Source organism: Protopterus annectens, chromosome 2.part1 (genome assembly GCF_019279795.1).
Source record: "Protopterus annectens isolate FY-2018-M chromosome 2.part1, PAN1.0, whole genome shotgun sequence".
Lineage (NCBI taxonomy): Eukaryota > Metazoa > Chordata > Ceratodontiformes > Protopteridae > Protopterus > Protopterus annectens.
Window position 1 is genome coordinate 205,576,726 of NC_056729.1, and position 26,132 is coordinate 205,602,857.

The window sequence follows — 26,132 nt, forward strand, 5'->3', positions numbered from 1 at the left end:
GACTAGTTGCTCCAAGGCATTTGAATTTACAAAATCAAGAAATCTTTTGGCCTGCATGTTAGTGGTTGGGTAAGCCTCACAATTAATAGAGGGTAGTTAAAATCACCCATGAGTCTGGTACTGGGCTGGATGGTGAGTGATTCTAATAACTTCAGGTATGATATATGGGTTTCCTGGTTCATAGTGGGGGAACCTGCATGTAGCAAGAATATGATAATGGATTTTTTGCTATGGTTAGTTGGACATGGAGTAGCTCCAGCATGTCATATTGTCTGACCAGCCTTGAGATGTTCTTATCCTTTATGTAAATATATACACCTCCACCTTTAGCTCTTTCACATTCAGGTGGTGGTCAAAATGTTCAAAAGGCATTATAGCCATGCACTGCCAGAGTTCTTTCCATAGCTTTGAACCATGTTTCAGTAGATACACAAACATCAGCATTCTCCAGGGTGAAGAGAGCTTCCAGGGAGTGCAGTTTCTTGTTGAGGCTCCCAGCACTGAGTAGTAACACCGTTGGCTTGTCATGAGTAGCTCTTGTTATGCTGGGAGGTTTGTCTGTTTGGCAATGCTTAAAAATGACACTATATGAGTGGATAATGTTTTGGCCAATTTGCAAAAACTTAGAGATGATAGGTGAGGACCATCCTTGGCAAAGCAGCATGGCCTGTCAACCGCATCCTGTTAGGCTGATAAGTATTGGACCCCTTTGGAATGACACCAGTGGCTAAGCCAATTGTTAAAGTTGATTATTTTCTGATGGTATTGTGGCATCATCCTTGGAAATAGTAGAATGTTGCTGAATTCTAGTTTCATACCTGCTTGTGCCACTTATTCTGAGAGTTCAATTATATCTCTCTTCATATAGTCCAAGGAGGTACATCTCAAGTCATTCACACCCACATGGACTATGACTGTGTCGTACTGGGAGTCTCCTATGACCAGAATATTGGGTCTTGGATTGGTTCACCTTATGAGCTTGGTAGGTGAGGTACAATGAAATGTGGCTTTCTGTGTTGTGATGGGAATTGTCTTGGTTGTGTACATGCAGAGTTTCTGAGGATTGCTCTTGACAGACTTTTGAGGTTTGGGAAAATTACATGTGAGCACCTCTGCATATGTGGGTCTATTTGTGTGATCCTTTGTGGGTGCGGTGAGTGATGTGCATGAGTTGCTGTCAAACTGTTTGTTGCCTTCTGTGTCTCTATGTGTGAGTATAGCCTCCAGTGTCAATGTGTAACTACATCTCTCACATACTGTATTTGTCTGTTCGAGAATTTAGTGGCTCACAGTGTACAAAAGGGAATTGTTACATTGCCTCAGGATACCCATGTCCACCAAACTGGATGCAGAGATCTCAAGAAAGTGCCCATCCATGGTTTCAAGTCCTAATGTGTACTTGAAAGGAATAGGACTTGATGGTGTTTGTAATCAGATGAGGGGCATGTGTTTACGTGTTGTAAGCTGCAGCCAACCTAACCAGCAATGCTGCCCAGTGCCAATTGAGATGCTGTCTGAGCAGCATTAGACCTAGGTGCTACAATAAGATAACTAGCACAGTAAACTTTCTCACAATTTAGAAACTCATGTGTGGGAATGCTCCCATATCTGCATTAAAACCTGATGAAGTTGCTGTCATTTTGCAAGCAGAGTTGGTGACTATCATTACTTATGCTATTGACACTGTAGACCTCATCAATGGTGTGGGAGGAAAATCAAGTTATAGCTCCTTAATAGACAACACATGGAGTAGATGTTGTGTGCATATGATGACCCACTGAAAAAAAGTCTAATGCCTGGTATGACTTATGTCAACTGTTAAGAATGTCTACAAGCATCTACTTATCTTGAGATAAGTAAACTTATATGGATCCAGTCCAGGAGTGGGAAGCAAAAACTAACATAGGTGCCACATCATATACTGCAATTGTTTCAACAAATCTCATCCTGAGCAGTACTTACTAGCTAGTCAGATAATACTGCTCTCCCCATCATAAACTGTAATTGCTTTAACTGGTCTCATCCTGTTCAGCACATACTAGTAAGTCATCTTATACTGTTCTCTGCAGAGTTAATCTACTCCAACCATATTTGCAAATGTGTTACAAGTGCATGTCAGGGGAGCATTATGCAATCTTTTCTATGAAGAAATCTGTCTTTAGTTGTACTTGCATTATAAATATCAGTAAAGTTTAAATAAGGGAGCCACACACTTATAGGTTCATAGTTTCATAGGATGATACTAGGCTATTGGCCCGGAGGCCCCTATAAGCCTAGCCAAGAATTTTACCCATGTTCCCTCAAAGTCAGCACCTGTTTCCCCTGTCCAACAGGGACACAGGTAGGATCCCAGGGGTATAATTTCTGTTTCCCATCTAGTCATCCAGGTTCCTCTTAAAGAGGGCTAGAGAGGTACTCTGCTGGATATGGAGAGGGAGTCTATTCCACAGACAGGGGGGTCTTTGGGACACAAATCTATCCCACCAACAAGTGCTATTAATGTCACAGACCAGGTTAAGGGCTTGCGTACAGGTTGTGCGAGTGGAATTTGTCTTATGGATATGCAGCAACTCCATGAAGACTGGGTCTGAAATGGCCTTGTATGCCAGACACAGGTCACCGCTGAGCAGTTTGCATGAGACTGAGTAGATGAACAGGGTTTTTAGCCTATCTGTATGGGATAGGTGTTTGAGACCCTGGATTTTCCTTGTCAGGAACCTCTGTGGTCTTTCCAACTGCTGCATGTGCTTGGCTAGGTACATGCTGAAGGGGGCATTGTACTCAAAAATTGGTCTGATAAGGGAGGAGTACAGGGATGTTATGACCTCCTTGTTCCTGAATGAAATACCCTTATTTATGAGGTGAAACACCAAACTACAGTCTGCTCCTCTGGAAATTGTGTCTGGGTACATTGATGATGAAAGGAGTTTCTTAATGGGCAGTGGTGATAACATTTCTGACTCATGCAACCCTGCCCTTTTATATGTGGTGTCTAGAAGCATTTCTGACATATGATGAAATCTGTGGCAGGGAGGAGCCGGATAACTGCCTTGGAAATTTTCGTATGTGGCTGAAGATAATAACAGATTCACTTAGCTGGTGGGCTAGACCCATTAAGCAACTAGACAAGGCAGCAGATCCATGACTCTAGCCATTGGGATCCAGTCACTGTCAGTAAGTCTGTGCAATTTGCCCTCCGGGTCAGACATTGGCTCTCATGCTGCCCAGTCCCAGTCCCAATAGTATCCTTAACTTGGTGTGAACTCCTTCTTAATGTGTACTTCCCTATGCCTTCTGTGTCATTCAGTCATCCACATCATTATTTTTACTCATCTGTATATCTGTGTTCCTCCTTTGTCACTGCAATATCATTTGTAAAACATCACCCATCTATGTATATCCTGTTTTGTGTATTTGTGTTTGGTCTCAGAAGCAAACCCCTCTTTCCATACCTTGTTTTCGTGTTATCCCATGCTCCTCACCCCTTCTGCCTTAATTTAAAATGGTAGCTCTATCTGCACTACAATATTATCCTGGCATCTCACTCCACTTGCTTTCTCCTAAGAGGTGGCCTTGTGTGTTTGCATCTACTTGTTCTCATTCCCCTTTCATACCTTCTATATGCTTTGTTTCATCCTATGTTTTGAATGGCATGTGGTCAAATTTGTGACCTTTCCTATAAACAATATAATTTTAGTAGTTATTAGCATTGCTTTGAATCACTCTGTGACAGACTGTGCTACCAAGCATGCCAGCATCATGTTTAGATTATGAGTCACAGGTATGATGTGCTTTGTACAGTGACAAATGGGGTACCAGGCATGACAGTGTACTATTTTTCATTATGAGCCATGGGTATGATATGCTTTGTACTATGACATATGGGGAACCAGGCATGACAGTGTCACATTTACATCATGAGTCACGGGTATACTGTGCTTTGTACTGTGACATATGGGACACCAGGTATGACAATGTCCTATTTACATCAGGAGTCAGGAGTATGCTGTGCTTTGTACTGTGACATATGTAGTACCAGGCATGACATGTCCTATTTACATCAGGAGTCAGGGGTATGCTGTGCTTTGTACTGTGATTTATGTGGTACCAGGCATGACAGTGTCCTATTTACATCAGGAGTTGAGGTTTGCTCTGCTTTGTACTATGATATATGTGGTACCAGGCATGACAATATCCTATTTACATCAGGTGTCAGGAGTGTGCTGTTCTTTGTACTGCGACATGCTGCATGTGGTACCAGGCATTACATGTCCTATTTACATCAGGACTCAGGAGTATGCTGTGCTTTGTACTGTGATATATGGGGTACCAGACATGACATGTCCTATTTACATTAGGAGTCAGGAGGATGTTGTGCTTTGTACTGTGACATATGGGGTGCCGGGCATGACAATGACCTATTTACGTCAGGAGTCATGGGTATGCTGTGCTACGTACTGTGACATATGGGGTACCAGACATGACAGTGTCAGATTTACAGTATGTGTCACTGGTTATGCTGTGCTTTGTACTGTGACATATGTGGTACCAGGCATGACAGTGCTGCTCTTTACAATGGTGCTTACAGCTCTGGCCTACTCTGTTAGACAGAGATCAGCACTATGTGCTGCAGTAAACTGTAGCTTTTAACTTCTGTATATTTACATTGATCTGTCTTACCAGGAGCCATGATATATGTGTGATAGGGTATGTCACTGTACAAATTCATTGTACAAGATCCTCACATTGCAAATTCACAGTGCTCTGCTCTGTCCAGCAAAGTGGTTACAGTGCAGTTCCATGGCACTATGTACAGGAATACTGTTCAAATTGCTACAAATTAGCAGATCCACTATTTTACAAGAACATTGCTGAAATTATCATCAATGAGCAGATCAGGCTGTTTCATAGCAAAGTAAATTATCTTGCATATTTTTAACTAGTCCCAGTGTAGTGCATGTTGCTGCATACCTGCATGTACAGATCTTTATGAGACGTGGCCTATAACTTTTATTTCCATTACAGTTCCATTATTTTGTGCATCTTTTGCCTGGATCATGACTGAATAAGTTTCTGAAGATCAGTCCATTTACATGGTTTGCAAATAAGTTTACAGGTAAGTCCTGGTCTAGCTGCTTTGCAGGCAAATTTAGGCCTAACCAATTTCATTTTTTTGCTTGAAATTATCCTGTCCCATTTGGTGTTATATTGGCTTTACCTACCCTGTGGTTAATAATAATATATTACCCCTGGTGACAATAACTGGAACGGTACCACAGGAAATTTGAAGGGACCCATGCATGGGGAAAAGTATTTAGTAGTTGTTTTTGTCCATTAGGAGGTCAGTCCTGGAGTACATTTTCTGTTTCCCATCCATAGGTCCAAGTTGCACATGAATATGAACAGGAATGAGTTTTGTTTTACATGTTTGGAGAGTCTGTTCCACAGCAGTGGTATCTATTGCAAGATAAACCCGTCCCTCCAAAACATTCTGTTGATGTTGCAAAAGAAGTTTCAATCCCTAAACCAAGCATTTTTGATTTTGTCTGAGTTGTTGATGTGCAGTAAATCCATCAGTACTGGGATAGAGGATGCATTGTATGCCAGACACAGGTCACCTTTTAGCAGGCAGTAGGATATCAAGTATAGTGACAGGGATTTGAATCTGGGTACGTAGGACATATGGCTTGGGTTTTGTGTTCTCTTAATAAGGTATTTCTATGGGTATTCCAGTTGCTGAGTGTGTCTGTGCAGATACATGACAAGCGGAGAATTATACTCAATGACTGACCTAATGAGGGCTAGGAAAAGGGGAACAATGGCATCTCAAAATCTAGACACATTCTCTTTGTCTATAAGATGTGCAATATAGAAGAGCATTCTTATAACAAAGTACACATTTTTTTGAAAGTTAGGTCACTGTCCACATAAGATCTCAAATCCCGAACAGCTGGGACAACACTTAAGGGTATATTGTCAATGTGATAGTTCCATGGGGTTGATGAATTCTCAAAGGATATGATAAAACATATTTGTTGGCATTTCATTTTAGTCAATGATTTTGGCACCAGTTATTTATTTAGAACAAACCCTCCTGCAGGATGGCTAAGTCATTTGGTGTTTCAATGACTGTTCCTAGATTGCAGTCATCTACAAACATAGTCAGCCGTAGCCCTTTAGTACTGGATCTTACTTCAGATATGTAGATGCTAAATAGGAGAGGTTCTTGCTCAGACCTGAGGGACCATAGATGACATGAGAGTTTATTCACAGATTATTTAACTTTTCGACTATACCTGAGTGGAGGATTTTGCCAATATCTTTTGACAGGTTGAATAAGGTGGTGTGTGCTGTTTTACCTTCATCCAATGCTTTGATGACCTTTTCAGAAAGTCCACCAAGCTGAGTAAGCATGACCTGCCCATGATGTTTCCTGACTGAGAATGGTCCAGTATTTGAAGATTCCTTTTGTACTTATTAATTAGTACCATGATAATTTTTTCCATGACTTTTTTATGTGAAGCTGGTCAGACTTACAGTTCTGTAAATGCCTGGGACTGTGGAAGATCCTCCCTTACACAGGTGAATGAAGGCGTATGTTTTCCATTCAGTGGTACAAAACCTGTATGGAGAATGATGTTGAACACTGTTATTAGGGAGGTGGCTAAATTATGCTTAATGGTATTTAAAATACATCCAGGGATATTGTGAGGGTCCACTGATGCAGCATTTTTAGATTTTGATAGCACATTTAGGAGTTGGTTTTGTGTAATAGGTGGAAACAAGTCAGATTTGGATATATCTTGATGGACAGATGGAGGAGAGACAGAGATTCGTAAAGTTAGACCTGAATTTATCAGCCAGTAGCTTGGCTATATCTTCAGTGCTGGACTTTTGAGATTATGAAAAAAAATAAGGCCTTGTGATTGTCTTTAGCTTTGTTAGCTATTTTAGTCTCAAATTTGACTTTGATGGGTTTTATTAAATACCTGAGTTGTTTCTTTATTTTAGTGATGAGGAATCTAACATTCTGGAAGCCACTCTTCTTTACTTTTGGTCAAAGATGGAAATCAAAATCTAAACCAACTATACTAGAAGTACTGAATGTAGTAACAGAGATAAAACAACTGGAATTGAGATCTTTAGAAAAGGGTAGGAACAAACAACATAAGGAAAAAATGGAACTGCGGGAGCAATACATACAGAGGAGGAATGTAGTTTAAAAGAAGGCAGGACTTAAATGAGATGCCTAATGTTTGACTGAGAATGATTGGGTAGATTATAAGTGATGTAAAAGGTTTGCAAATGGGAGTGTGTCAGTAAGGCTTGTGATGTAAAATGCTTGCAACTAGGATTGTGTTGGTGATGTTTGTTTTCCTTTATATAAATGTATGATTGTCTATGTCATAAGTGATGGTTTAATAAAGATGTTCCTTGTTAAAAAAATCAGGAATTGAGTAATTTATGTAATGTTGTTTAGGTTATATGATCTATAACAATATATGTGAAGTATAATGTTTGTAAATGTGAACTTGTTAATACAGTTTGATTACTTTTATATAAATGCAAATGTGCCTATGTCACAAATGATAATTCAATAAAGATGTTTAATAAATATCTTCCTTTTATTGTAAAGCTTGTTAATATTATGGTTCCACCATGTGAGTTTGTTTCTGGGGTTTGTCTTGCATTGTTCCTACAGGGTACATCTGCATTTTTGCAGCTGTTTGCATGCTAGTACAGTGTGGTGGTATACGCATATGTGTGTGTGTGTGTGTGTGTGTGTGTGTGTGTGTGTGTGTGTGTGTGTGTGTGTGTGTGTGTGTGTGTGAATCAGATAATAATAAATAAGTAGAAATAAGTAGGTTGTCAAACTGAGAAAAAAATATCTCGTATGATATATAGTTTAGAGGACACTATCATGGCATGTTTTTGCTTTGGTGATATAAAAAAATTCTATTATTAAGGAAAGTGAGACACCCTTCCTAAACTAACTATTTAGTCTTCATGAAAAATCAAATTTGTGGCCAACTAACAGTAGTGCAATTTAACATATGTAAGTATAAATTCTACGAGGTAGCTGTACACAGTGGTGGGAGTGCAGTATATATGGTACAGAACACAAATGTTAATACACAAATACGCAATGAAAGGTGATTCATTCAAGATTAGTGGGCATTGAATATTAATATGTATTACTAAAGACTCCAAATTGGCTGCTGTGTGTTTTCCATATATTTGGTGAAGGTAGACACCTGAATGCTAAGTACGAACCCCAAAAACAGAAATATGTACAGGGTAGAATGGTAATATTAAATAGGGGTTAGGTTTCATCCTCTTTCCAGTCTTGCAAAGTTTGTTGGCAGTCAGTGTTACAGTATTTTCACCTATCTACACCAGAAACCAGCTAACAGCATGTAAGATGGTAGTGTAAGTGACCAGCATTATCATTCTGAAATTGTGTACTCATTTCTCCATTATGATTGATTAGTAAAAAATGACCAATCAGTTCCACATGTTTTCTTCATCTTAATGTTTATTTACAGATATAAACTATTCGGCATTTTTTACTGCAAGTGTACCTACATGGGACATTTTTTTTTAATGGAAGAGACAATAAAGAAGGGCAAACCTGTGCACTTACTGGGTAAGAATAATACTTCCACTAGTGTTATATTTCACTGGCACACACAGTGAATAGAAAAAACATGCACTAATAGTAATTTTTTGAGGACTCATATTTTGTTATTTATGGACATGCATTGCATTTTTACACCTTCTTTTTGTGTTTTGATCCTAAGAAGTACATAGGTATCCAGAAAATGGAAGGGGTTACTGAGCCCTATGGAGCTTAGATACTCAAAAGTTGTATATTGTATATTATGTATGGTGGCATGTGTTAGCATAGTTCATTTCTTATGTTTTTCCCAGATATGCCAAGTTACACCTGCACTCAAATCACCACACCACAAGCACCAGTATAATTCTACATTAGTCTATGTTAATGTTAATGACCTGAGACATAATGCCTGGACTATATGGTGAGAGGCATCGTTGATCTCTCTGAATATGTGTTTCAGGCAGGTATGTGCCTTTTACTGAGCAGCATTCTACCTTCACCAAAGATGATGTTAAAGTATGAAGAAAAGATGACTGACTTCAATAAATGACATAGTTTCTGTTGTTTCTCTAGAGAGATTCAATATTTGTCAGCATGGGAGGAAATGGTCAGCAAACCACTTTGTTTTGCAAAGGGTGGTCTGTACCTATCTTTCTTTGGCTTCTAAATTTTGGCTAAAACCTTATCCACTCCCTTAGAGCATTTTTTAGGCAACACCACATTGAAAATCCTACTGACATAGCAAATAAAACACAACAAAACTTAAAGGTCTTACTGGTCAGTGCTAGGAGCCAAAAGAAGAAACTCCATGAGACAAACTGAGGGTTGTGCTAGTTAATGTTAAGAATATAAACAGGAAACTGCACTCCCTAGAAGCACTCTTCACCTTACAGGAGGCTGATGTCTGTCCAGTTACCGAGGCATGGCTCAAGACTGCTGAGAGCACCCCAGCTGTAAAAAGCTACAATGCCTTCCACACATTCAGACTTCAAAATGAGCATGAAGGAACCAACGGTAGAGGTGTATCCATCTTCATTAAAACCAAATACACTTCAAAACTGGTCAAACAGCATGAATCTTTGGAACTATTCAACATCCACTTAACTATTGGGAAAGTACCAGCCGCATCATTGCTAGCTATAGATCCCCACACTGAACCAGGATAAGCACAGCACTCTATAAGGTCAACATCTTAGTCACTGGAGATTTCAACTATCCTTCCAAAGACACGGGGATAAACATGAGCAAAAAACATGCACCTCTTGGACTTCCTTAACACAAATGCTCTGGAACAAATAGCCTGCACCGCCCACTTGGGGCTCTAATGTTCTGGACATGGTTCTCATCAACATAGGGGTTCACTGCACTTCCCGATGTGTGATGTCCTCCCTGGTTAGGCCAGACCACAAATCAGTCTCATTTGGAATTGACATCCTCACAGGAACAAAAATTATAAAAAAAAATACTGTACCAAAGCTAACTACAGCCTACTAAGCATTGTTATAAAAAGCTTCATACTATACACAATCACTGCCATCAATGATCACTATTCAGAATGTATGCAAATGCCCTGTACAAGCACTTAAGTGACTGCATAAACTCTGTTGTTCGTGATCAGAACAAAACTTCTCATAAAAACAAGCCACTGTGGTAGCGGTCAAGTATAAACAGATTATATAACAAGAGGAAAAAACTGTTGTCCAAGAGCAAGAGGGATATCACTCTGCATAGGAAGAGTACAAGAAAATCAGAAGTCTTGTAAAGTCTTATAAAGCAAAGTACCAAACTAAAATCTTATCCCTAGCCAAGGATAATCAGAAAGCGTTCTTTAACTATATCCGAAGTCTAAAAGGGAATGCCCAGCTATGTGCCAAGCTGGTTGTAGATGGGATCACTCATACTACACTGGAAGATATTGCCACCTTACTAGCTGACAGATTCAGTGCAAACTTCACCCCCCCTATCCCCATCTACAATATCCCAAACAATACCTGACACTGGCCCTCTGCCTATTATCTCTAGAGAACATGTTGTCTCTGCACTCACCAAGGACAAAACCACTGCCTCAATGGGACCAGATAATATCCCATGTTGTTTACTAAACAATCTAAAATAGGACCTAGTGGACCCACTTGATGATCTCTTTAATCATAGCTTGTGAACTGGATATGTTCCTGAAGAATGGAGAACAGCAACAGTAATCCCCCTATACAAAGGGGGTCCATCAACTGTCCCTAAGAACTACAGACCCATAAGTCTAACCAGTCTCATCTACAAGGCCATGAATAGCATTACCGTGGACCTTATCAACAAGGACATATCTGAACTCCAAACACTGGACCCACTCAGTTTGGCTTCGTTAATGGTAGGCCATGCTTATAAAACCTAGTGGACTTCTTTGCGACTGTCACCAAAGCCATGGACAAAGGTAAATCAGTGCACACAGCCTATCCTGACCTTACCAAGGTTTTTGACACAATTCCCTACTCTAGCATCATTGAGAAACTCTCCCAGATAGGGATTAACCCTTATGTTACAAGATGGGTAGCCAATTGGCTCACCAACAGTACACACTTTCTCAAAATTGGTGACTCCATCTCTAGCAGTAGCCCCATCACCAGTGGAGTAGCACAGGGCTCTGTGCTTGGCACCTTACTGTTTGTCATCTATTTCTCAGAAGTCCAGGCCAAAGTAGATGGCCTTTGGCTCACCAGATTCATTGATGATTGCAAACTGGGAGCAGTCACTGAGTCCTCCAATGATGTCAACATATTAAAAGAAGGGCTAACATAAACAAATGATTAATGCCAAAGCCATGGTCTAAAACTAATGCAAATAATGCATAATTATTCCCTTTGGCAAAATGGAATTCACTACAAATGACAATATTGACAGCACTTCCCCTGAGTTCCACCCCAGTGGTGCGAGACTTTGGAACACAGGTTGATAGCAATCTGAACTTTGACCACAAAGTTTCCACAGTGGTAAGGAAAGCCTTCTACATAACAAACCTCATAAGCAAGGTCATAGCATCCAGGTTACATGATGTTATTACACCACTGTACTTGACTCTCATCAGACCATAAATAGAGTATAATGCACCCTTTTTTATGTACCTCACCAGACACCTGTAGCAGCTGAAAAGACCTCATAGGTTTCTCACTAAGAAAATCCAGGGAATCCAAACCATAGTCTACATGGACAGTCTGAAAGTCTTGTCACTTTACTCTGTTTACTCTATAGGCTGCTGAGAGGTGACTTGTACCTGGCCTATAGGGCAATCTACAACTTTGTCTTAATGGAAATGCCGCACATCCGCAAGTGAAATGGCACAAAAGTCACTCAGTCTAGAGGATCTCAACCTAGCTTATGACATTAACAGAACATGCTGGAGAGACAGATATGTCTCCCACAGACTGGCGCTTCTCTGGAATAGACTTCCTATTCGTGTAAAACAGAGCTCCTCACTAACCCTATTCAAATGCAACCTAAATAATTGGATAGGAAATTGCAAAATTACCCCTGAGGTGGCATTCATGTCCCTCATGGACAGGGATAGTCGGCGTTGATCAAAGACCCACTCTACTCATAAATATGTTCTGCAAACTACCTAAAAAGAACTAATGGGGACAATTGGGATTAATATGGCTAGGATTGTAAAGGCTATAGAGCCACTAGCCTAGTAACCCCCTATGAACCTATGAATCCATATTCTACAAGCTGTCCTCACTCTGCAGAATATGGACAGCTGTACCATTGATGAGACAGGGTTTAAATCCACAGAAAGTACTCTGGCAGTGCAACACTTTAGTAGCTTCCACAAGTTTAGACCATTAGCTACACAGACACTGACAAAAGGTGGAAGAGTCTTCATTTATTTTATCAGCAAACATAACTCCACATTGAATAAATAAAATGATGCCCTGGAATTTACCTAATTGCAAATCATCATAGATAAAATCCCATACAATATCCTACCAAACTATAGGTCACCCTTTATGTTCCTAGTATGCCATAGCTTGTACCTAGACCTACTGAATACACTCAACTTTAAACCAAATACCCTATCCTTGAGAGACTTTAACTAACTCTTATTGACTGGGGAAGCATACACAGCCTCATACTTGCAAACACAATGATTTCTGGAATTTATTAACACAAATACCCTTGATCAGGTAGAGCACGCACCCATCATAGAATCAACCATACTGAGCCTGGTACTCACCAATATGGGAGAGGGTTGCACCCTCCAGTGTTACATCCTCACTGCTGAGGTCAGACACCAAGTGTTCTTCTTTCAAATAATAATCAGCTTGTTAACCCCGAGCAAAACCTGTAACAGCTGGGAGCTATTCAAAGCAATCTGCATCCTAAGTGATAAATTTGTCAAAATCGAATGCTCCTCCCAACCCCAAGTTCACAGCATCCTATGATGAATTGTTCACAGAGACTCTGTACAGCCATGTAAATAGTTGTATAGAGGTTGCTGTATATATTAGAAGTAATCTCAAAACAATCTCTTAAAACAAACCACACTAGTGAAATCCTAACCTTACAAAAGTCATTGTAAATATCAGGAAGAGCAACTTCCACAATGATGAGCTCTCAAATTAAACTGAACATGAAACTAAGAGGAGAAATGAAGTTCAACAAGACCAATTATGATGTCAGGATAGCCGCAAAGGCTAAAGAAAACTACAAGGCCTTCTACAGCTATGTCCAAAACCTCAAAGGCAGCACACACTAGTGTGCTGAAATGGGGTCATTGATGTCACCTTCAATGAGCAGAGCAGAATAAAGAATTTGCTGGCTGACAAACTCAGCTTAAACTCCATCCCCACTCACCCTTCTGCCTCACCTATGAAACGCATACTAGCATAACCCACCTCAAATAACAGGGAGCAGGTCTTGGTGGCACTCAATGGCACTAACAATATCCTTGGATGCCTTAGGACATGACCCATCAAGACTACTTCAGTCAGTTTTCAACTATAGCCTCAAAACAGGCTTTGTACCACAAGAATTATGGACTGCAATGGTTATCCTGCTTCACAAGGGTGGACCATCAAATGACCCAAGAAACTACAGACTTATTAGTCTAATTATATTATATGCAAAACCATGGAGCAAATTATCATGGAAATCATCAACAAAGACATAGGCAGCCTTCAGATATTGGACCTAACCAGGTTTGGCTTTGTCAAGGGAAGTGCATGGCTTCTAAACTTGGTGGACTTCTCTGAAAAGGTCACAAAGACAATGAATGAGGAGAAAATGATGCATACTGTCTACCTGGACTTCGTTAAGGCATTCTGTACAATACCTCACATGTATAGTTGATGAACACACTGAACTGGGCATAAACCTCTTCATAACTTGCTAGATTGCCAGCTGGCTCACAGACAGTACTCAGGAAGTCAAGATTGGAGACACCACCACCACCATACGATGGGTCACCAGTGGGGTACCTCTGGGCTCCATGCTAGGACTGCTCCTATTTGGCATCTACTTCTCAGCAGTAAAGGATAATGTCAAGGGCCTTTTGCCAACAATGTTCACAGATGACTGCAAGTGGGATTATAATAGAATTCTCCTCATGACACAGACATCTTACAAGAGGATGTAACACAGACAGATGATAAAAGTCAAGGACTAAAACTAAATGCCAAGAAATTCTTTATAGTGCTTTATGGGAAAACTGCCACCCAGGCTACCTACTCCATCGATAAGATACCCCTAAGAGTCAAATCAGTAGTCAGGGATCTGGGAACATATGTAGACAGCAATCTGGAATTTGACCAACATGTGGCAAAGGTAGTAAGAAAATCATTCTATGTCATTCAACTAATAAGTAAGGGCAGGGAATCTAGGTCCAAGGAAATCATAGTGACACTTTTTTCATCCCACATCAGACCCATCATTGGTTATAATGCCCCCTTTGGCATGTACCTGACCCAACATATGCAGCAGTTGAAATCCACACAGAAGTTCCTTACCAGGAGAATCCTGGGTATAAACATACTGTCTCATACTGACCAACTTAAAATCCTATCTCTACACTCTATCTCCTACAGATTACTTCAAGGCAATCTATGCCTGGCATACAAGGCATCCTTGCATCCATTTCTGATGGTCGTTTTGGACATCTTTAAAATGAACAGCATCAGAACCAGCAGATCCAAGGATATAAATTTTGCTTGTGACATGAAAAACACATGTTGACAAGACAAATATTTGTCTCACAGGATCCCCATGTTCTGGAAGAGACTCCCCAATGTCCCCATCCCACATGAAGCAGAGTCCCTCCCTAATACTGTTTAAGTGTAACATTGACCAACAGATGGTAAATCAGAAATCCACCCCTAATCTGGCCCCTAAGTCTCTAACAGACAGAGGCAGACTGTAATGCCCAAACAGACATAACCCTCAGCACATCACCTCTAGAAACATCCTAAGTAATATACTCACTCCCAATAAATTCACATGATACTCAGGAGAAGAACTGCATTGGATTCTATGACTAGGCTTATAAGACCATTGTGGTCATTAGCTTAGTATATATCTATGAAACGATGAATAATCTTATTGCGTATAATTGTATATGTTATTATATACAATTAAATAAGAGGCTTACTATACACCAGAGATTTCCCATTTAACCACAAGGCATGCGAAAACTAATAACTGTGCACAGATTGCTAAACATTTTTTGAATAACAAGGATGATGAGAGCAAGGCACGTTTAATTATTATTGCTAATAGTAAGTGATAACATGAATGTACATGTGCTTGTAATGATGTGATTGTGAAAATGTCTTAAGTGGAATAAATTAAGAGCAAACATAATTTAAAATATATATATATATATATATATATATATATATATATATATATATATATATATATATATATATATATATATATATATAAAACCTCATAACTTCTAATTTGTTATGGTGGGATGCAATCTGTTACTTTTTGCAGAGTCTTTTTGTTATCTGCACCAATTTAAATGTGCACTATGTGTAAGCATTCACATAATTATTGGGAAGGGGTTGTTTAACTGTTTACTTTACAACCAGCAAGAAAAAATAAATGTTAAGTTGGTCAACCATGAAAAGTATGTTACATTCATTTATAACAACCAACTTAATCAGATGTTACTTGTTATTGTAACACCCTAATAAAACTAGACAGGAGCTAGAGAAAGGTTTTGTGTTTTTAGTAAGTTTAGCAGGTACTTACGTATTATCGCAACCAGATTTTCACGATAATAGTGCTTGCTTCTCGATGCGGAAATCTAAAAAGAAATGTATGCAAAATCACACTGACAATGTCAACTTCATCTAAAAACATTGTTTAGGTAGCAAAAACATTGTAAATTTAAAGGAATGAGTGCTTGTTTCAAGCTATGTTGTTTTCCAGCATCTTGTCACAGTAAACACATTTTATACAGCAGCTATGTGTAATACACGTTCCATATCCCCAGCCGCGAGCCTGTAAATGTTGTCAAAGTTATACTTCAGATTATTAAAGACGATCTATGTATATATTCAGTGGTAGTGAACTAACCACAAAAAACAACCTTTATAAATACAATGCGTTTGTGGGTTCTACCTAAGACAGACAAGGAGTCAATAGCACTTTTCCAGCAATATGGCATTACATCAACAAATAAAGAATGCTGTTCCGGACATTCAATGACATTATACTATGGGAAGCAGATTTTTTGGAAATGCAATACAGAAAAATGTTACCAACACATAGGAGTCCGAGTGAGTAATTTCTTTGAAGGAAGAAGAATTAATTTTACCACCAGTGTCCACTTCATTTATTGTTGGGCAAAGCAGATGACATCTATAAGTTTCTGTCAGGAAGAACTGGACATGGCTGACAAGACAGTCATAGACTGGAGTAACTATTTACATGATGTCTGTGTCTTAGAAATGGAGAAAAAGGACAAGAAAGAAATCAGAGGGCCAGGGTGTATTGTGGAAATAGACGAGACTCTTTTTACTAGTGTATTGTGGAAATAAACGAGACTCTTTTTACTAGACGTAAAAGTAATGCTGGTTGTATTCTCCCTCAACAGTGGGTATTGGGAGGGATATGTAGGGAGACAAGAGAGAATTTTCTTGTAAATGTTCCTGATAGAACAGCCGCAACATTATTTAATAAAATCAAAGAATACATTAAACAGGGCACTACTATTTATTCAGATTCATGGCGGTCATATCAAACTCAACAACTAGAAGAAGCTGGTTTCAGTCATGAAAAAGTAAACCATAGCTACAACTTTGTAGATCCAAACACAGGAGTGCATATGCAACACATAGAGAGAATGTGGGGTTTGTTAAGTGGAGAAACAAAAAAACACAGAGGCACTGCAAGACACCATTTGGACTCCTACCTAATTGAATACATCTGGCGTGAAACACAGCTTGCACTAAAAAAAGACTTATTTGATGCAATCTTGACAGCAATAGCAAACAATTTCTCTCCATACAAAAAGTGTAACCCAGCAAGTGAACCACCTACAAGTGAACCATCTACAAGTATGCTTCCTTAATCAGCGATAAAATATTTACAAATATGTTGCTCAAAAACATCCGGAAGACATCCACATGAATACTATGCAAAACATCCACAAAACATTGCAACAATAACTGCTATCCCCCAAAAAATCCGTTTCTGTCAAATACTACAAGAATGCTCTTCGCAACTTTAGCCTCCATCGTCAAGACCTTCATCTGTGTTTGTTTGTTTAGATTGCTATTACCTTTAACTTCAATTGTTTCCTACAGTATGTGAAATAAAACTAGTTATTTACCAAAAAAATGTGTTGCTCCAGATTTCTTATTCTCAGGAAAAAGTTTAGTATCCAATTTTGTAGTAATCCATCATGCAGTAAAAATGAACGAACATTTCCCATGCGTCCTCAATTCACTTCTGCACTAAGACAGCAGTGCAACCAATTTTGATGTACACAAAGCAAGTTTCGCATTTCTGCATTAATTAACAGTACTAATTTGGGACAAACTACGTTGTACCCAAAGAAAACATCAAATTCGGTCTTACGTTTAGTCCCACAATCCGTTTTTGGGCCAACAAACGTATTACCGCAACCGTGAAAATCTGGTTATGATAATACATAATTACCATTTAGCATGCTGTGAGTACTTAATAAAGAAAGTGAAGTGGATGCAGAATATTTTGTTACCTCTCTGTGATCAACAATTAAATTAAATTGAAGATAAAAAGACAGAAGGAGAAAGTGGGATTAAGAATTGTTCCACATAAAAGGCTATATATATATATATATATATATATATATATATATATATATATATATATATATGTGTGTGTGTGTGTGTGTGTGTGTGTGTGTGTGTGTGTGTGTGTGTGTGTGTGGGTGTGTGTGTGTGTGTGTATCTATACATACATCTATATAGACCTGTATCTAACCTATATATAATTTGTACATATATATATTTTTATATATATATATATATATATATATATATATATATATATATATATATATATATATATATGATTCTACTTGATATGGCCGAAAGTTCAAAATGTCGACTTTCATATGGCCAAGACCATATGATCGACATTTGAAATCTTGACCATACAAGTAAAACACAAAACACAAACACAAACTTACCTTAATGCTGCTATCAGGGGGGCTTGGCCCCTGCAGCCCTGTGGGGGGCTCTACCCTCCACCCTCCCGTAACTTAAATATACCAACTCCGAGATCGCACTACAGTGTGGAAGTGGAAATCTTTCCATTCCACACTGTAGCATGATGCCGGTTCCCCATGGTTGTCATTTCAGATGTCAATCATATGGTCTCTGCCATATGAATGTCGACATTTTGAAATGTCGACCATTAGAAGGGGACCCATATGTATGTATATATATATATATATATATATATATATATGTGTGTGTGTGTGTGTTTGGGTGTACCAAAAATAAACAAAACACCCGGCTAACATCATCAAAAAAGGTCAAACACATCAATGCATGTGTGCGAAGAGAATATCTTGGAGCATGCAAGATAAAAACTGTCTTTCTGAAGGGGAGGAAGTCTCCCATGGCCTCTGCATGTTGGTCTGCATTTCCCCCACCCTATGCTACTTATATGCTCCAAGATAGTGTAGTACTGGGGGCAATAACATATTTCCCAACCCTGTTAGTGCAGCAACCTTGCCCAGCTGATACACTCAGTCATTTTGTCAACCAAATTGTGATAACAAAACAGCTTTCAAAAATTCCCACAGTTGTTTCTATCTTTCTATACATATTGTATACATGTATATATATATATATATATATATATATATATATATATATATATATATATATATATATTTACACAAACATACACACCTCTCACAATTAGACCAAGTGTTAGGTGCCAGCAGTGGCTTGTCAGTAAACATTAGCCAATTGCTATACTGCCTCTAGGGACTTAGTGCTAGCAGTTTGGCAACAGATGAGTCAAGAGCAAGCTGTTGGCTCATTGTACGAAGAAATTAGATAGACAGTGGTTAAATAATAATTTGTTTGGTGCGCTATATCAAGGCCAGTAATTATTTCAAGGGGAAGAAGTTCAGTAGTAATAATTCAGGGTACTGAACCAACCAGGATACAGTAATGGTAGTCAGGGCCTATGCAGACAAAGACAGAGTAATATTAGAGCTACGGTTTAAAAGTGTATGTATCGTATTACACATGAGTCTAAACACAGGAGCCACTAATAATGCTGATTACTAGATAATGTACACATAGTATGATAAGGCAGACTCAGATACCATAGACACATTGTATGAAAAGACAGAGACAGCACAGGACATACATACATGTGCCACAAAACTTTGCAAATGCTGTACAACAACTCAAAATTTATACACAGGTGCTGCAAAACCCCGCGTTTACAACTGCTCCAAAGTGACACAAGTGCCAGCATTGATGACACAATTACCAATTGGCATAATAATTAAATATTTTATATATATATATATATATATATATATATATATATATATATATATATATATGCGTCCCCTTCACATGGTCGACATTTCAGAAAGCCGAAGACCATATGGCCGAGACCATATGATTGACTTTTGAAATGACGACCATGCAAAACGGGCATCTACGTACAGTGCAGAATGGAAATATTTCCATCTTCTGCACTGTTGTGCGACCTCGGAGTTGGTATATTTAAGTTGTGTGGGGGTGTGGGGGTGGACCCCCCTATGGGGTGCAGGGATATATATATATATATATATATATATATATATATATATATATATATATATATATATATATATACACATGAGCGCGTGCGCGCGCGCACACACACACACACTCATATATATCTATATATATAAAATCTGTTTATCACTTCACAGCTATTAAATGGATATGTTTATTTTGGTTCATGTGTGTATTCTTGATTGCTGACTGTGTACATGCATGTTGATGTGCCCCATGATTATGATGTATAGCTACTATGCATACTGTGCCAGTCTGTTTTTTTCTTATGTCAGTTTTGTATATCGCAGTATCAGGTATGATTTCACTACTGATGTGTTTCTCACCTAAGAGTTTTGCATATTTGCGGAATGTTGTAGATCTTAATGAATTATGTTGATAGATGTTGTTAGCTATAACATTTTTACTATTTTACTGTAGTTCACCTTGCATTTTAATGATTTTAATTATGTTTATTTGAGTTGCAAGCCATGTGTAATAATATGCTATTTTAATTAACTTTTAAGCACCTGAGGATCACAGTTGCACAAGAGGTGAAGCTCTGTGGGAACGAATAGCAGCTCATATCATTGAATCAATATATGTCATTATGAATATGTTAGCAGTAAGTCTGTGTAGCATTCTATAGGATATGGAGTATACAGGTTAAGCATGGTATTCTTCTCCAATCATACATATATCAGTACAAATTCAGTACCATACATTGTGCAGAGATAGAGGGTCAGATATCTTCCACCATCCGAACATTTGTTATTATTTTAGTAGTCATCGATGTCTGCTTTGATGTGAGGAGAATAAAAATGTGTGTAGTAGTCATGGTACCTTTCACATTATTATCACTTGTTTAGATGGGTAAAGAAATAGGCTGGGTCATTGAGGGTGATGTCATACTTTTCAGGTTTTCAGTTGAGGCTGACCTGCATGGTGTGCTTGAGCAGACCATGTAAGGTATCTTTGTCCTGAGAGACTTCATTTCCTATGGGAATGACAATGGAGTCTCTCCAATTTTGCTCAAGTGGTATTGCTATCAAGATACCTCTGCAATGTGGTTGTCAGTGTTGTGCTGAACCCTTCTGTCCAACTCTTGTATTATCCATTCCCTTCACAATCCACTCAAAAATATCTGCACATGTACATTTACTTTGTAATTTGCAATTCACTTGACATACTTGTTGCTGTTGTACAGGTAAAAGGTATGTGCAAGAGACATAATTGTTTATATTAACATCAACATATCTGCAAGTATAGTGACGTATTCTTTAGGACTCAGTATGACAGACATATGTTTATAAGTACATCTTCATTCCATAACCAAACAAAAAAATCAGATGCAGATTAAGTGCTACATGTATGACAATACAGTATAGAAGAGCATGGGCACATTTGCAGATGCCTGTGCTTCCATGCATTACATGAAAAAATATATGTGCATGTTCCTGAATGACATGTCCTCCTTTTATGAGTTTTGATGCATGAGCAAGCACACACCTGTGAATGAAAGAAAGAAACACACATACATATATACAAATATTCAAGCATGGGCAATAATGCCCCTAGCCTGCCAATATACCAAAACAGAAGTTCCCATAATAAGTGTCCAGGCTTCTCTTGAAATATTTAAAGTAGTGCTTGCTTTAATCTAATTTTGCAGTCCAACAATTACTGTCTCATAGAACCAATTAGTACACTTCTCATTCCTATAGAATCTTCTACATAGGTCGTCTGATTTTCTACTACTTTTTGTTAACCCCAAACACTGCCTGAGGAAGTTGTCTCTAAATGTCACATTTGCCTGAATAATGTCTCCTGTTAACTATGTATATGTTACTCTGCAAAAATTCAGTTAGTTTAGTCTTTCATAATAACTTAAATGTTCACATTCATGGATGCCCTTGGTATATTTTTTCTGTACTCTTTCCAGTTTACACAATCTTATTTTCTTATAAGGTTTCCATATTTTTATTCCATGCTCAAATTTGGGTCTAATATAACTAACAAACAATGACTTCATATTTTCTGATTTACTAGACTTTAATCTTTTTTTATACAACCAAGAGTTCTTGAAAGATCATTATCCAAATGGTTAATATGATTAAAAAAACTCAGTGTTCTCTTATCCCCAGGTCCTTAAATGAATCTACAATTTCAGTCACTGCATGATGTATTAAATACTCACCTTTCAATTTATGTCTCCCAAATCTAACATGCTTGTTTTTTGTTTTATTTATTGGGATATTATTCTCCTATGCCCAAAAGGTCAATTTAGTCAAGTTCTTTTGCAGGTATGCCCTATCTGTAACACGTGTAGTTAGTTTACCCATTTCAAGTCATCTACATACAGACTGTAGAACACCTCAGATGAAAAAAAATAGATCTGAAAGATACAGTCTTAACAGGTATGATCCTAGGATAGACCCCTGTGGGACACCCTGATTGCAACTTAGAATTTTACCTGTCCAGTTTCTGTATTATACTTGCCATGTCCTTTTTGTAAGCCATGCTGGTATCTATCTTATCAAGAGTACATCAATACCCAGTCTTTCTAATTTATTGGTCAGTGGTTTGTGTATGACCCACTCAAATGCTGAAGGCAAAACTATACAAATTACATCCCCACACAATTTTCCGTTCATAGCTGTTATTATATTATTATAGAACATTATGTTACAGGTAAATCTATTTTCAACATATGCATTTCATTATTACTAATTCCATCTCCTCCCTGTGCTTTGTTTGGATCCAGTTTAAACAGTTCTTTACAATGTAATCTAATTTGATTTCGCTATCTGTGGTAACCTGGAAGCCACTAGAACAACTTGTCACCCCCTTTGAGGAGTCAAACTGCTTTGCATACGATTTTGTAACTATATTCATCATCTGGGGTGTCTCAGAATAAATTTTAGAGTTTACACAGAGTTTATCATTGTGTATGTCTTTACTCCTACTACATCTTATGTAGCTATTAAATGGTTTCTTATTATGCTCAATGGCTTTATATACATTTTCTTCAACTTTTTCTTTATCTACATGATTCATGTGTAAGTGTCAACTTATTTCTGTCCCTATGTCATCAGCTGACATGTGTGGGCCATCAACAACACCTACATATTATTCAATTGCCTCAGATGTACAAATATTACAATTAAGTCACACAACTGCCTGCTTCTTCAGCATACGAGCATTATTATTATACATACCCATTCAAATACCCATTCGTATATCGCCCTGCATTTTTCTGTGTGTGTGTGTGTGGGGGGGGGGGAGTTATTTCAGAAAACATCTGTCACAGTGTGATACTCTGTCCTATATGTATTATCAATCTATTGATATGAAGTGCTTTGCATGTGTCTTGATATGTGTATTTTGCAGAATGTATACAATATGCTGCACTAAAACATGTTGTACCACATACACAACAGAGGCATGACATCATTGGTCTGCTGTTGTACCCCACTGGTATATATTTCCTGCTTGCTTTGTTTATGGTAATACCACCTTCTGAAGGAACACATTTGCACACTGCAAGCTGTATGGGCACTGTGTGAAGTTTGATATTGTGCATTTCTTCCAAAGGTTGGCTTTCAAGTCAATAATAGCCCATCAGTGGTGCATGTGTTATTATGTGTACATTGCAGATTGCCATGTTTAGTGTTCAATTTCTTCTATCATATTGTTCCAAATCCTGTTATCAGCAGAGATACCTCTAAATATAAAGTCGTTCAGCTATTATATATATGTTTGCAGTATGTATACTTTGTGTTGGTCAATTCAATACATGTAGTACAAGGGTTGTACTTTCTGTTCTTTTCTGATACGTCATAGCAAGCACTTGTTTTGTAATCAAAAAGATTAGTGTGAATTTCATGAAATGCTATGAGGTGCTGTAATGCCCTTGTATGGCAGTTATCATGCATTTTTACTGATATGTATTAATGTTTCATATTTATTGCAAAAATGGTGTATGCTCCTTGCTTCAACTATCCTCAGCTGGGTCTACTTTGAGTGGTCAAAAGCCCATATACTGGAATATTATTTTTGCAAGATGAAAATAATGAAAACCCATGCAGTTTTTCCTAGGGCAAGTAAACACTTACCAACATAGAGAAATATGCCCTTTTCTTCACTGTAGTACTATCCTGGAGTTGGTATATATAGTTATGGGGAGTGGGGGGGGGTCATATACTACAGTGTGCTTTCGTGAAGTTTTTGGCAAGTGTTTACTTGCCCTGGGAAAAAATGCACTGTTTGGGATTTCAGTTTTTGTTTTTTTTCATCTCGCGAAAATAGAATTCCAGTACTTGGGCTTTTGAGCATGCAAAGTAGATCCCTTGAGCTATAGATTTGTCTTAGTGTATGGTCAAATTGCCACATTGCTGGACATGCTTTAAGCTTAATATCAAAATGGGTGTGAATGACGTGTATCCTTTCACAATTCTGTTAGTAATTTCATTTTTTAGTAATATAAAATGTTCATTGGTTTGTTAGCCACACTGTTGTGATCCACACATGCAGTTTTTCTACATGCATGTCAATTTTTATGGTCTTCTTCATATTGATCTATGTTTCCTGGTTTGTTATCCCAGCTGGCCCCAGTAATTTGCTGACTTCCATTGTGATTGCATTTTCTGTATCATTTTGCACTCTGATTGTCTAGGATACTGTTTCCCTGCATGTGTGCTCCATGATCAAATGGTGCCATAGGCAGGCTAAAGGATTGGGGCCCCCAGATCAGGTCCTCCTGCAGTAACCACCTACAACCTGCAGCAGCCTCCTCCTCAGATATTTTAATGTTTCATTATATGGCTATTTCGCCTCAGTTACAATAAAAACTGTTCAAATCTGTCAGTGTGCATACTGTTTTCTTGTTTACTTCTGCAATAATGATTATAGATATTAAAATAGAATAGTAAACCACTGATAGCCATTTGCTAAACAAACAATACGGTCTCACAATGAAAACAGATGTAGCATGAGCAGTAAACATCTCTGCCCTTGAAACCCACATTCAAAGAAAATGCATCTGGCCAGTGGAGGATTGCGTTTACCTTTAGACTGTTTTCAAAAACAATGACAGCACCACTTGTTAGAGTGTTTTTTTTTATTTGTAATTTTGAACAGTCTTCCTGTAAGCAATGAAACAATGTATGAACCAATAATGACAACAGTAAACATTTAATGAAATTTCAACTATAAAAAGCCACTCAAACTTCTGTCATTACACTCCACCAATAGCAGCCAATAAGCACAATTTCTGTTGAAGTAAAAGTCATCCGAATAATTCAACATTAAAGAGATCTGTAACTAATGAAGAGATTGCTACTGGCAAACAACTTTACATTTCAGCTTTTCATTTACAAATTCAGTGCCTGCTCCTACTAGAGAATTAATTTCTTATGTTACATTAAAAAAATTGTTAAGCTGGTAATATTGCAATAGGGAATGATTGACAAACCAACAAAAGATTCATGGTTACTAGGTAATCATACAAAGGAGGACACATTTAGAAATATAGAACTCCTGTCCCCCTTAAATGCACCAAATAATCAGCAATCAAAAGGTCACTGCAGTACCAGCACTCCATCTACATTGTGTGAGAGTCTTCTGCACCAAAGGCAATTATTCTACTAATGCTCATTTCAAATTCTACAACATGAACAGTGACTACCATTTGCTAAACAAAACACTAGTTGCACCATTGAAAGCAGACTTAGCAAGAGCAACAGTAAACTTATCTTCCCTTGAAGTATACAATTCCATGAAAATGAACTGAAACTCATAATCCCATGAAAATGCACTGAAACTCATAATTCCCTGGAAATTTACTGAAACTCAAACTCACAATTCTGTCAGCTGTCTGGTAGTCAGTGTAGAGGATTCAGACTCTTGTCTTCTCTGAAGCTCACAATTTCTTCAGCAGTCGGGTAGTTGGTGTACAGGATTCAGGCTCTTGTCTCCTGTAACCAAGTTACAGGGTCAAGCCCGATCAAGTTAATAGACTAACCTGCCCTCCCTCCTCACTAGGTCATTACATACCATACCTCCATACCTCTCAACCTCTTAGTATAAGAAACCTGGACAAAGTCTAAAATAATGAGGGGGGCAATGGCCCAAAAACAGAGTGAGATTTTAAATATTGCTCTTACAGACATAGAACATTGCTAGAATAACAGCAATTGTCTTAGTATGCATTTTCTGAAGGGAATGACCTCTGAAACTCA